This window comes from Malus sylvestris, chromosome 8 (genome assembly GCF_916048215.2).
Source record: "Malus sylvestris chromosome 8, drMalSylv7.2, whole genome shotgun sequence".
Classification (NCBI taxonomy): domain Eukaryota; kingdom Viridiplantae; phylum Streptophyta; class Magnoliopsida; order Rosales; family Rosaceae; genus Malus; species Malus sylvestris.
The window spans coordinates 5246193-5260939 of NC_062267.1; the positions used below are offsets into that span (position 1 = coordinate 5246193).

At 39.8% G+C, this 14747-nt stretch overlaps 1 long non-coding RNA gene and 2 pseudogenes across 2 annotated transcripts; all 3 read right to left on the reverse strand.

Annotated features, from left to right (window-relative positions):
* Positions 1 to 327: 327 nt before the first annotated feature.
* LOC126631284 (uncharacterized) lies at positions 328 to 2780 on the reverse strand. 2 transcript variants are annotated; one of them, XR_007626360.1, is made up of 4 exons: positions 2625 to 2780; positions 2382 to 2541; positions 1450 to 2276; positions 328 to 555 (listed from the first exon to the last, which is right to left on the reverse strand). It is a non-coding gene; the product is annotated as an uncharacterized LOC126631284 (long non-coding RNA). The 2 variants fall into 2 exon arrangements; XR_007626361.1 differs by having other exon boundaries at positions 329 to 1508; positions 2208 to 2276.
* Positions 2781 to 5761: 2981 nt separating this feature from the next.
* Positions 5762 to 7664, reverse strand: LOC126632632 (uncharacterized; annotated as a pseudogene).
* Positions 7665 to 7830: 166 nt separating this feature from the next.
* On the reverse strand, positions 7831 to 8764 carry LOC126632633 (disease resistance protein RUN1-like; annotated as a pseudogene).
* Positions 8765 to 14747: the final 5983 nt, after the last annotated feature.

Here is a 14747-nt window from a genome sequence, read left to right on the forward strand (position 1 = left end):
TCTAGAATTCACTTGTATTTGTATCTTAACTAAGAATTCATTTAAAAATATTTTAACTCAAATCTTTTTTAATCATTTTAAAAATATTTTTCAACGAACTCTTATAATATTATATAAAATTTCAAAATTTTCTCATATTTTATGAGGAATGAATTCCTGTTTTCTCGTTCTGTAATATAAGAATAAAGTAGTATTATTTTATTTCTTGTCACCCAGCGTCAAGTGCGTATACAACTTATGTTCAGTCCGTAACTGATGTCTTTCTGTCAAATGTACACAAATGTAAATGTACAGTTAGGCCCTTAGGCCCGTATTTAGAATTTGGGGCTATAAACGAGCTTTTGAAGTGGAGCTCTAAAGTTCTATGTGACACACCCCGTCCCGAAGGAGGGCATGCTGGCCGTCACGTGAGAGTGACGTAACCATTTGCACAGTACGGAAGTTTTAAGATACAATTTATAAGTTGATACACCCGAAGGTGAGTCCTAATTTTGTCCAATCTGTCAGAACACCGTCGAATTCCTCGTAGTCACCACACCTTTGTGATTCCTGAACCTGGAGGGGCGCAAAACCAAAATTGAGTGGGTCAGTAAAACAATTCTTTTCCAAATCCAAACATTTCTCAAAACGTTGTAACCCCTCTCCGTAAAACCTGTATACTTTCCCAGAAATGTAAAATATAAATATACATATATATTCTCAAAACTTCATAACTACTATCTCAACATTTTTCTTTATCAATCATGCCATGCCATGTCTAATTCAACAGTTAAGTATGGATGCATCAACAATAATCATATCAGGTGCAAGAAAGTAATCAACCGGAGGCCCTCTAATAGCCTGTACGGTTGAACCTAGAGCTCAAAATCTATCACTCTCACTCTGCCGGAGTCACCTCTGTGACCCGTCCGGCCTTCTGCACACAAGTTACGCTCTAGTGCTTCTCATAAATCATCTGTGCACATAATCTAAGGTCACCCACCAGTCGGAATCTCACTAACACTCTCGCGACTGGCCTGTCGTACCCACTCCGCGTGGACTGTACGACTAGCATTTACTTGGATCCAAGACGAGCGTGCGATGCGGTGAATACTATAAGCACTAAACTATGGTGCAGGATTTGAGCTCAATATACATCAACATCATCATAACAGAAATAAATACTCACATGTGCGTCCACCGCACCATTTCATACATATGCATCATAAATCAATTCTTACCTGTGCGTCCACCGCACCAATTCATACATATGCATCATATATTAATTCATGCATGGCATTTCAACTCACATTTCTATATACTTTTCATATCAATTCTATGCATGGTATTTCACTTCCCGTTTTTCCACATAACTCATATGCATTTCATTTTAAACATATTTTCATTTCAATTCAATTTCTGGGAAACGTCAAGTATATATATATACGGAAAACAAAACTGCCCACTCACCTGGAGTTCGTCCAACAACTCCCTAGCACCACACATCAAGGCGTCATGACGATCGCCGCCTAGAATAGTAATCAAATCCAGGCTCAGAATTCATATCGATAGAATATATAACTTATATAAAATACGTCACTATGTTGATCGATCCGGAAGATCTGCCACTCAGATTTTAAATCCAAAACTTCCAGAGGTCCACAATATATCTCTAGGATAACATCCTAAAATTTCATTACCATCCAACGGTCGGATCTCCGTCAATTTCCAAAACTAAGTGACGGTTAACATTTTATATTATGGACTTACAATTCCAATTCCGGAAGATCCGTAACTCGGATTCCCAATCCGTAAGTTCCAATAATCCTCAAATATTACGTATTACAACGTATCAAAGTTTGGTGACGATCCAACGGTCGGATCATCAATTCACATTTTCACCTAAATGTGAAAACTATAAAACGTTATTTGAACACCTAACCAACAATCCTTAATAACTTTCTCATACGGTGCTCAAATTGGGTATATGAATATACCACGGTGATCTACTCGACGTCACGGACGTCGACATATTTTTAAAATAATTTTATTTTTATTTTTATTTTTTAACTGTAGCACCTTCTTCTTCCTTGGGTCGCCGGACTGGTTTTTCCGGCGGCCGTTTTCTGGGCAGTTTTTCAAATTGCCATAACTTTGTCATTTCTCAACGAAATCAAGTGATTCAAAAACGAAAGTTGTAGCCCTTGAAGATACAAAGAGAATGGTACCTTTCATAACACCTAGTTCGCCGTGGTTTGGCCGGAAACTGACTCGAAAGCCTCGGAGGTCGCCGGAAACTGGGTATTTTTCAAATGAGTATAACTTCTTCAATACTCAACGAAATTGAGTGAAAAAAAAAGGAAAGTTGTAGTACTTGACGAGAAGAAGAGATTGATACCTACCTCGACTCCTAACTCTCTGGGGATTCGCCGGAAAAAGCCTCGAAAGCTCCGGCCAAACTTTGAACTTGTCGATCTCCGTGTTCTTACGTCCAAAAACTTCCAACGAAGCACTCCGAGCTTCCTTGGGACCTCACCAAGCTCGCTGTGATCTTGTTTTAGCCTAAATCGTAACCATTTAAAAGATCATGAACAGTACCATTTCACGGGAACTTTGAAACTAGGGTTTTCCGAAGCAAAACTTACTTGAAATGGATACCATCGTGATCGTGAAGTCTTCAGGGTTCCAATGGTGGTCTTAGATTCGTCGTTGGTATAGATTTAGGGTGGTTTTGTGGTGGTCCGTGTGAGTTCGAAGGAGAGGGAGAGAGAACTGAGAGTAATCGTGAGGGAGGAGAGAGAGAGAGACAAGGTACGGGAATTGTGTGAGTTCGAAGGAGAGGGAGAGAGAACTGAGAGTAATCGTGAGGGAGGAGAGAGAGAGAGACAAGGTACGGGAATTGGGGAAGGTTTTGAGGGATGTGGGGATCCCACGTGTCCAACTCAATCCAAATTGTTAAATTTTCACCCCTTAGTCCCGTTTAAGGGCATTTTCATCTTTTCACGTCCTCGGAATTAAAATTCCGGGACGGGCTGTGACACTATGACTCTCGGTTCTTTATACATAGTCCTGAAAATTTGGGGCTATAGACGAGCCTTTGAAGTGGAGCTTTTGAAGTGGAGCTCTAAAGTTCTATGACTCTCGGTTCTTTATACATAGTCCTGAAAATTTGGGGCTATAGATGAGCCTTTGAAGTGGAGCTCTAAAGTTCATTGACTCTCTGTTCTTTATACATATGTATTAAAAAAAAAAAAAACCTCGCCAAATACACAAAAAAAATAATATTTCTACATCAAATATAATTAAAATTTGATATAAAAAAAAGAGATAGATATACAAACATTACTTAAATATTATACGTCTCACATTTTTAGATGCAAATGTACTAAATTTTTGCAGTCAATAGTAAAAAATTGAGAGTGAAGAAAAATAAAACTTAATTGACGAGTATAATAAATTCAACGCTAAATTATTTCTCTTGTGTTTTTTTTTTCAACATCAACATCACACTAATGAATCGAATATTAAAATAACCCAATTATTGATAAGCAAACTATAAATTTAAAGTTTTTATTACCTTAAAGTACAATCTTCAAGACCATGTGATAGTTGATTTAAACATTCGAAAGAAATAGAGTGTGTGTGAAGTTGAAAGAAAAAAAGATTGCAAAGAGACTTAAGTTTTATAATTTTTTATAATTTTATATGCATTTGAAAGATGGATTAGGAGTAATTTGAAAGAAAAAAAAAATTAGTGACTAAAAAGGTAGCTCCATATTTCGAACTCAACACCTTTGAAGTTGGCCTCCCAAATTTTTGATTCCCCAAAGAAACCTTAACTCATCCCTCTCAAGCGTAGGATTGCCAATTCGAATGGCGACCATGGCAATTTTCCAGTTCAACTCCTTATCTCTCTTCCTTTTATTTTTCTATCCAAATCCCTCCCTCACTTCCCTCCGCCTTTTTTCCTGTCCAATCACGGGTGATAATCAGAACCGGGTTCTAAGAGTTTAAGTCACGGGGGCTGCGGTCAGTGAAGAAGGCTACTTGCGACGAATTTAGAGAAGACAAGAGAGCAGCGAGATCTAGTCCTAGCTAATACCATACTATTGGTGGGGATTAGTTAGAGCCAGTTAGCGAGGCCCGAAGTTGAGGTGAGTTCGAGCTAGTGTCATTAAAGCTAAGCCTTTGATGTGTCAAACATTGGACTACACTATCTATTAGTCTAGTCGAATCCAGTGAAAGCTAAGGATGTCAAACAAACACACCCTAAAATGATAAAACAAAATTCAAGCAAAAAATTACAGTATATGTAGTCTGAGATTTCTGATTTTTGTAGTTTGTGGATTTGATTCAAGCAAAAAGGGGGATGAGATTCAAGCAAAAAGGGAGGCGGAGGGAATTTTTGGTTTTGGTGGAAAAGGAAGACTAGTTTGTGGATTTGATTCAAGCAAAAATGGGAGGCAGAAAGATTTTTTTTTTTTTTATGGTTTTGGTGGAAAAAGGAGGAGGGAATACTAAAGGGAGAAATTATTAGAAAACTCTAACACTATGTTTGGATTAAGGAAAATAAATACTCTGCCATGTGTCATTTATTTATTGGTGGGTACTACCAGCTGTTAGTACCACGTGGTGGTACCGTGCCATCTAATAATTTTTCCACAGTGAGGTAGCAGCTGTGGAGTGCTCTCATCTCATATCACAACAATCCCTGAAATGTCGTTCCTGAAACTAAGGTACTTTCTGCTACTTGATGCTTGCTCAACGCTCAGCTTGTGTTTTGTATGTAAATAAGTTAGAGATTTCCTTCATTGATCGCTTTTTGGATTTTGAGTATGTTCAGTTTAGTCTCCAAACTATTATGAATTGAGGTAGATTACGGAAAACAATGGCAAATAGGATAATAACATATTAAGAAACTGCACTTTCGTAGAACTTAGTGATGAACACTGTGCTTCGTCTTCGTGTATGCAGTCTTGAAGTGAATCCACATCAACTAGGAGAATTAATAATTTTGTTTATTTTCTTATCCCATATGTTACATTCGCTCGACACTGCATTGGATGACCCTATAACAAAAAAATTTATTTTGACAATTATTATGTGGAACACCATGCTGCACTAGATATAAGTACTTATTCATGAAACTCAATATAAATTTCACAAGAAGTTTTAGGCGTCTCTCTAATCCCACTTTCTTAAGTGATTCACAGATTAAGTTTAGTTTTATGTCACTTAGTTGTGGGGAAGGGGTGGAGAGTAGGCCGATGTCTTTACACTTTGATTTGTTCACTGATTTCGACTGCAAAGGTAGTAGAAAAGGTAATAAGCCTTCTACTAAAATGTAGAGTCAATCTTCTGCTAACATGTCAGGGCAAGTCAAGATTAATGAAAAGACAGTAGAAACTATTGACGGGCATCTTGAGGCTATCATTCATTTTCTAACCTTAAAAGTAAATTCCTGGAATATGTAGTGGAAGGAGGGCAAGTATTTGTGCGAATCTGAATAGTATTTGTCAAATATTTGGATGAATGTCTTATATATTGATTGTTGTAATGTTGAAACGTTTCTATATGCAATATATCTTCAAAATTCAAAACAACTATTTATTGAAAACAATCATAGGAATCTGAAAAAAGTATGAAATATGGACTTGCCTTCATTATTGAACTAGGAAAGCGAAAAACAAAACAGGCGTTTGACGAACTGATTGTGATCTGACTCAGATATGTGATGATGACGATGCCTCAGCGCCTTGATCGTGCCTCACCATAGAACCGATCTGGGATGATGCTTACACTTGAAATTTTTGCCTTTTTCCATTTCTGTAATCTGTAGTAATTATCATTTGATTACTGGGATGATTATTAGCAGATGCGTCATGGCTTGGTCCTGCCGAACCGAGCTGGATATGGCTCATAAACATAACCAACTTTGTCCAGATCATGCATATTTTCCCTCAAAGGTTTCTCCCATCCTAGATTAACCCCTATTCTCTTCACTGACCTAGGATAATTAGGTTTTGCAATAACTATTTCAACTTCAACTTCATCTCCGCCTTGCAAATTGAGCTTATCATTGGATAATTGTCCCTGCCAAAGGCCCTTTGGAAGAATAGTCTCTATATCCACATCAAAAAATTCTAAGCTTATGCAGGCCCGCAACTCAGTACGCTTAGTATTATTTATAACGGTAATGGCAAGAGGAAAATAGTCATTATTGATATCGTATTCGTCGTAAATGCAATACAAAGTCAGCCCTTCAAAATTACGATCATCACTTAGAGGGGAATAGCAAAACTGACTTTACTGCCATCGTTGCTAGATTGAAACCAATCAGGAACATAATTCCCATGGAGGACAATGCCATCAAATCCGCAAGAAGTCCATCCCTATATATACAATGCAAGTGTCATATATATAATTATATATATTATATACATGTGCGTTTGTGTATGCATGTACACGATAGGAAGGCAATTAGAACTAGGGGATAAAGAGAGATACCTGTAGGATCTTCTTCTTAAAATCAATTGTGAGATTGGTGCAACCGTATGAATCCATGTCATGGAGCTTAATGACTTATCCAAGCCTGGAACCTCTGTGAGTTGGTATGAACCACTTAGGTTGAATTCTCTCATATTTGACATTTTCGAAAAATCGGGCATTGTTTTCAAGGCACGGCATCTAGACGCATTCAAAAATTTCAAATTTGTTGGTAAATCATGGATTGTATGAAGGTCTCCGCAACGAGATAACAGCAGAGTTTCAAGCTTGGAAAGACCACTGAGGCTGGGTAAGGTATGAAAATGATTACCTTTAAGATCCAAATATTGTAAAGAAATTAGCTTCCCAAGATATGGTACTTATGTTATGGGTAGTTTTGCATGCATTACTTCAAGATTTCTCAATGATATCATCTTCCCTAAATACTCAAGGCTGAAATTTGAACATCCATTAAGATGAAGAGTCTCAACAGATGTTGAATTATAGAAATCCTTTGGAAGAGAAAAAAAGAGTCTCTTTTAAGATGACCAATGGAGGGGTCAATCTCGGACAAATTGGGACAGTGCTCCAATATCAACTCTTCAAGGTTTGGGACTTGTGAAAAGTCCGGTGATTTAATTAGGGACGGGGAACAACCGAGATCAATGATTTTCAACTTCTAAAGAGACTGTTGCACAAAACCAAATGAAAATTGAAATTAATATCTAAAAGGAAGATGTCATAAGAAAAGAGAAGGAAATCCAAAAACAAAAAGAAACAGAACATCATCAGGTGTAATTGATTGTACCTTGGAACCTTCCCAAACTTGTACCAGTTTGCTCCACCGCATCTCTAAACCAACTAGTCTTGGTTGATTTAAAAAGTCATCTGGTATGGACTCTAAAGGGAATTCATGCCAGGACAACCATATTAACTCTTTGGGAAGATGTTTGTATTCGCCATAGAGCTCTATTGAGTCAAGCTGGAGCAATCTCGGTTTCGTCATATTGGCAAATGCTACTGTACTGAAACTAAACTGATTATAGGTTAGTATCCAATTATCAGGGGGATGTAGAGCAAGTCCTTCAACTTCTTCAGTTCCCTGTTAACAAAAGGTTATACAGAGTAAGATAAAGGATAATATGCATATATTTTACGTGATTTTGCCTAATTGAGCTTCTTAATGCAAATGCATACATTTATACATGAATGTTGTTTAATGCATAATAGACATGTGAGTTATATATGCTTTTCTTGTACGATGCATTAATCCATAATCTTATTGGGAATGTACTTACAGAGTTATTTGTCAATACATCGATGACCTCTTGATGGTTCCACAACCTACTCCATTTTCCAGGGTGACTAGGAGATTTTTTCACAAATGATTACTTTGGCCATTTCTCGAAGCAAATCATGCATATTCAACTCGTTGTATTCAACGGTTACAAGGGATCGTTCACAAAGAATCTTGATTCCTATTGTTGCAAAAAATCCACATCCATTTAATACTTTTGCGACATAGTCCTTGTCCCATCCAATAAAGAAACAAGATATGTCAAGGAATATAGCATTTTGTGTATCATCTAGCCCTTCAAAGCTTATTCTTAGTGGTTTTATTATGTTTCCATCAGGAGTTCTTTCCAATTTCTCGAATTCATTTTCCCACTCTACTAATGTTCTTTTAAACAAAAGAGATCCCAAAACTTCAAGGGCTAGTGGTAAACCTCCGCAATAAGAAACAACTTTTTTTTAGGGTTCAAGATATTCTTCATTAGGGCAACTTTTTCGAAAGGCATGCCAACTAAAGAGCTCCAAAGCTTCTCCTTTGTTCAATTTCTGAGCCGGATATGCTTTGTCCACATTTCGTAGTTGATGTTCATCTCGTGTCGTTATGATAATTCTGCTTCTTGGACCAAACCAATCATGATTTTGAGCTAGTGCATTTAGATGTTCCTTTTCATCTATATTGTCCATGATGACAAGTACCGTTCTATGTTGAAATTCTTGTTTTATCAGACCAATCCCTTCATCAACATTGCTTATTTTAGACTCATTTTTCCAGATGTCAGAAATAAGTATTTTTTGCAAATAAACTAGACCATGTTTACTTGTATTGCTGCTAACGTCGGCAAGGAAACTTTTGAATTCAAACTTACTATGAATTTGGTTATGAATGGCTTTGGCAACTATTGTTTTGCCCAATCCACCCATCCCCCAAATTCCAACCATGCGAACATGTGATCCACCAATTGAAAGACACGTGATAATATCTTGAATGCGAGAATTGATTCCAACTTGGTGCCCAAACAAACACCTATCTTCTTCTTTCCATTGCCTTTGCCATGGAAGATCTGGTCAACCCCTCATTCTCTAAACTCTCCTCTGTCAACCCCTCCAATCATCTCCGAAACTCCCACCCTCGTCAGCTTCCAGTTCGACGAACTTACGAGACTTGGGAGCAGGAAATTGAGAGGTCGAGGTCAAAGCAAGATCAGTGGGGATGATTATGTCAGATTAAAGATGGTCAGATCTGTTGTGGATGGGGATGGGGATGGTATGTGGGGTTGACGGCGAATCAAACGGAGGAAAAAAGGTCGGATGAGGGATTGGGCTGGTTTAACGAAGGAGGAATTGCGGCTGGGTTTGAAGGATGAGGGATTGGGCTGGGTTTGACGGACGAGGGATGAAGGACGTAGCGGGTTGCTCCACCGATCCTTGAAAGGGATAGGGCGATCGCAGTTGTGAGGAATGACAAAATGCTCGGAGACAGAGCTTTATCCACATCAGGAACCGAGGCCATCGCGGTGCGAGGAAGAAAAAGGGAAGAAGATAAAAATGAAAATTGAAAGGGTGGCTGCCACAAACCCCAAGCGGGAGCGGGAGACCGGCAGTGGATGGGTTTGAAGTCTGTTGTTTTTACTAGTACGATGGTTGAGTTTGGTTAAATACTTGGGAGATTTAAATATGGACATATGTCATTGTTTTATGGGAACTTTAACGAAAAGCTCCCGGTACTGTTCACGTTAACGAAAAACCACATTTTTACACTAAAAAGTCAATCCTGGTACTATTCACTTTACCCTTTATTTTGTCCTTATCATTAAAACTCAAAGTTTTCAAGCCCCTTTCATTAGTTTTCCTTTGTTTTATTGTGCCCAAGTATTGTCTGAATTTTATATGACAGGTGTAATGATTTTATTGGGTCACACAAGAAGGTCAATACCTGACTACGATTTTCGTTTTGAGGAATACAAGCTACCTTTCTCATTGGACAATACTTGAATACTCATTAGGAGTATTCAATTAACTCACCATCTTATGTGGTCCAACAATATTTTAACACATGTTAAATAATTTTTTTTCTAAACTCATATCTTCATAACCAACACCATTCATCTTTTTTTCTCCGTTCTTTCATATGTGCAAAAAACCCTAAGGCCTCGTTTAGCACACCGTATAACGCACTGGATAAGACTAATTATACGAATTCGGTTGTTTGGTGCAGTTCCGTATTAAATAGACACCGAATTAATTATCCTGGCCCCACCTTTTGTATAGGCTCACGTCATATAATTAATACACTCTAAAACCTTTGTATTATTTAGTCAGGTAGGAATTTGCTTGTTCTCTCCGTCCCCTCGATCCACCGCACCCACCACCAACTTTCGACGCCGTGTCCTTGGCGAACCACAAGGCATTGCTGAAGACTAGCCTATGCCTCTCCGACGATTGCACCATTGACAAACTAATGCCCCAGTTACATATCTGAGGAATATGGTGAAAGTAAAGGTGGGCAAACGGGTAAAGGAACCACGGGTCGGGACGGGTACGGGTCGGTTTTAATTTTTTTTTAGAACAAACGGGGTGGGCCGGGCTGGGCCTATGTTATTTACGGGGCGGGCTAGGTCCAGATACTTATAAAAACGGGGCCATGGACTGACCCGTTTCTAATTTGAATGAACGGCTGAGATTAAATGATAACATATCATCCAATCTCAACCGTTAGTTTGTACCCTAGTCCCGAGTCCAGGTTCCAGTCCCTCCCTCGAGTCCTCGACTACATCCCTTAAATCTCATATTCTCTCAATCGTCTTCTCACAGAAATCACACAGCTAATCACGCCGTCCCAACCAACACAACGGCACCACCGTGTCGACAACACCACCACATCCTCCTCCACGACATCCCAAAGAACCTAGGTCCCAGAACCACGACATCCCAAAGTACTAGTCTTCGTCTTTTTAGCATATAGTTTCTTTCTCTTGTTTTCATTTGGTTTCATATCATATTTAAACCTTAAAAATAAGAATTATTCAACATATATCAATATAAAAGGGATGGATTTAGTAGTTGGTTTTATTCGCGATCTGATGTGAATTTGTGCAAAATCTGCAGTGCAATTTGCTGGGAGTGAAATTTGAACTTAAAAAAAAACCCCAATGACCCGTGGACCCGTCTCGAATCGGGCCGGGTTAGATCTGGTTCCTATATTAGAATATGTAATCCTTGGCCTGGCCCGACCCATCTTATTTGCACCCGGGTCCTGTTTGGTCCTTTCAAAATTAGGCCCGGCTAGGCCTGTGCCCACCCTTAGGTGAAAGTGATGATGAAGTAGGTTCTCCGTCTCTGCATCGGCTTCGTTTCATGCTCCAGAAAAGGGTTTTATAGACTTACACAACTTTTTATGTTTAGAGCTTCTTTCGATTTGGAAATGCAAAATTGTGAGCAACTCTGTTCGGTTGGCTGGGTTGGGGAAGATGCGGTGACGAGAAACCATGTTTAACAATTGAGGTGTTCACGAATTGACTAAAGGTGGGGTGGGTATGGTGTTTGTCTTCGAAATTGAATGAGGGTGGTGTGGCAATGGTGTTTGTTGGGGTGTGGGGTGAAGGGACAAGGGCGCTGAATTTTTTCTTATGAACCTTAACGAAAAGCTCCTGGTACTGTTCACTTTAATGAAAAACCACATTTTTACTCCAAAAAGTCAATATGGTACTATTCACTTTATCCTTTATTTTGTCCTTATCGTTAAAACTCAAAGTTTTCAGGCAATTTTCATTAGTTTTCCTTTTTTTCTTTTTGTTTTTTAATTTTTTAAAATATATTAATAAGAAAGTTTAAAAGAAAAAAATAATTTGGAGGCAAAATATTTCATCACAAATTTGGGTTTTTTTGTTCTTTTCTTTGGGAGTTTTAACGAAAAACCCACGGTACTGTTCACTTTAACGAAAAACCACATTTTTACACTAAAAAGTCAATCATGGTACTATTCACTTAAACTTTTTATTTTGTCCTTATCGTTAAAAATCAAAGTTTTCAAACCATTTTCATTAGTTTTTTTTTCTCATTAATAAAATTAATAATAGTTCAAACTCTTTATTTGGGACACTACCAAATGTTGTATAAATACGTCATTAGTCCGATACTACACTAAACGTCCGACTAATTTAGTCAATACTATCCGACTGAAATATTCAGTACAGTCTGAGCTGAGGCCTAAATCCCCTTCCCTTTTCTGGTGACCAACTCTCCATCCCTCACTTCTCAGGCGAGCCCACCCCCAACCTTTATCTTCTCAGGCGAGCCCAACCCTACCCCTCTATTTTTCAACGAGACCGCTACCAATCCCATCTTTTTTCGACGACCCCAACTCTGTTCTCCGACAACCACGACTACCCCAACCCCTATGTTCGAAAGGGAACCTACCGCTAACCCTATTTTCGACGGCGACCCCACCCCAGTTATCTTTGTTGATCAAGTTCACTGTTTGATAAGACTGTTACAGAGAAAGGTCAACGACAGTGAAACCTGGGGTGGGTTTGTTGGGTCGACGAGATAGGCGTCGGATTTGAGAAGGTAATGGCGTTGGATTCGTGAAGTTGACGTTGACAAATGTGCCATAGCTGTTTGGAATTGAGGAAGAATTGTGATGTTTGGTTGTAGGTTCAAAGAGAGTTGTCACATCTCGGGCCCGACTCCACCGTAGTACGATATTGTCTACTTTGGGCCCGGGATGTAGTGAGGGCCCAGGTCGGGATGTGACAATTTGGTATCAGAGCCTAACCCTCACTGTAGTGTGCCGACAAGGACGTCGGGCCCCTAAGGGGGGTGGATTGTAACATCCCACATCGCCCAGGGGAGTAGATCCTGTAAGCCTTATATGTATATTCCTATCTCTACCTAGCACGATGCCTTTTGGAAGCTCACTGGCTTCGAGTTCCATCGGAACTCTGAAGTTAAGCGAGTTCGCGCGAGAGCAATCCCATGATGGGTGACCCACTAGGAAGTTCTCGTGTGAGTTCCCAAAAACAAAACCGTGAGGGCGTGATTGGGGCCCAAAATAGATAATATCGTACTACGGCGGAGTCGAGTCCGGGATGTGGTAGGGGCCCGGGCTGAGATGTGACAATTTAGTATTAGAGCCAATCCTTGGTTGGAAGTGTGCCGATGAGGCTCGCGCGAGAGCAATCCCATGATGGGTGACCCACTAGGAAGTTCTCGTGTGAGTTCCCAAAAACAAAACCGTGAGGGCGTGATTGGGGCCCAAAATAGATAATATCGTACTACGGCGGAGTCGAGTCCGGGATGTGGTAGGGGCCCGGGCTGAGATGTGACAATTTAGTATTAGAGCCAATCCTTGGTTGGAAGTGTGCCGATGAGGCTCGCGCGAGAGCAATCCCATGATGGGTGACCCACTAGGAAGTTCTCGTGTGAGTTCCCAAAAACAAAACCGTGAGGGCGTGATTGGGGCCCAAAATAGATAATATCGTACTACGGCGGAGTCGAGTCCGGGATGTGGTAGGGGCCCGGGCTGAGATGTGACAATTTAGTATTAGAGCCAATCCTTGGTTGGAAGTGTGCCGACGAGGACATCGAGCCCTTAAGGGAGGTGGATTGTAACATCCCACATCACCTAGGGGAGTGGATCATGTAAGCCTTATATGTATATTCTCATCTCTACCTAGCACGAGGCTTTTTGGGAGCTCACTGGCTTCGGGTTCCATCATAACTCCAAAGTTAAGCGAGTTCGCGCGAGAGCATTCCCATGATAGGTGACCCACTGGGAAGTTCTCGTATGAGAACCCAGAAACAAAACCGTGAGGGCATGGTCGGGGCCCAAAGCAGACAATATCGTGCTACGATGGAGTACAGCCCGGGATGTGTTGGGGGCTCGGGCTGGGATGTGACAAGAATGGTAGATGTTTGGTAAGGAAGATAGAATGGTGTTCCCTGTTAAGATTTTAGGGTGCGTTTATTTGGCTTCCTTAACTTTCACTGGATTAGATTGGTATATAGTCCAATTGTTTTTTAGATACTGAGATTATGTTTAATAAGACTAAAGGGGACTCGTGTGGACTAACATGCTCGTTAGAAGTTCTCAGCGATAGCCCCTGAAAAATGAGGGGACTAGCTACGACCGTCTTCCTTCTCTGCTCTCTTCCATCTCTTCCTCCTCCAACAAAACCCATATAACTGCACCACTTCCGACCGGTGTGGGCATAGATCACCGTCGATGGTCTCTGTTCAAACCCGAATCATGAGATCTTTGTGAACCCAGTGGTGGGTGAGGAACATGACGGTTGTTGAAACCCAAATCACAGAATCCTTGTAAACCCAGTGGTGGGTGAGGAACACGACAACAATGAAGGAATATTGAAGGCCAAGAACGCCGGGGACAAAGACAGCGAAGGTCTTGGATTGGGATGACAGCAGCTTGGGATCGCCAACAATGAAGATGGGGTAAGTAGCATGAGACGCCAAATTGTGGAATTGGTTTTTATTTGATCTCAAATTGTGGAATTTAAAATTGTTGGGAGTTGATTTTGATCTAATATGTAATTGTGGGGAGTTGGTTTTGATTTGATATGCAATTGTAGGAAGTTGGTTTTGATTTGATTTCAAAGTGGGGAATTGGGTTTCGAAGAAGAGGAATAGTTTTCAGAAGAAAAAAATGAGAGAATTAAGAATAAAATATTAATAGAGATATAGATAAATTAATATAATATTAGAATTTATTAATTATCCTGCTTCTTATTCCGACACTGCACCAAACGTTTCACTAAGTTAGTTCAGCTTAGTCTATTCTAAAATAGTCCAGCTTAGTCCTTAAAGCTAGTCCAGTCTGAGATAGTCCGATGCAACAAACATACCATTCTACGGTTTGATGGGTATTCTTTTTCACTTAGAAGTGAGAGGTCATATGTTCGAATCTCATGGATGACAAATTCAATACCAAATGAGGCTGTCCATTGTGTGACTTAAGCCGAACTCCCCCACCC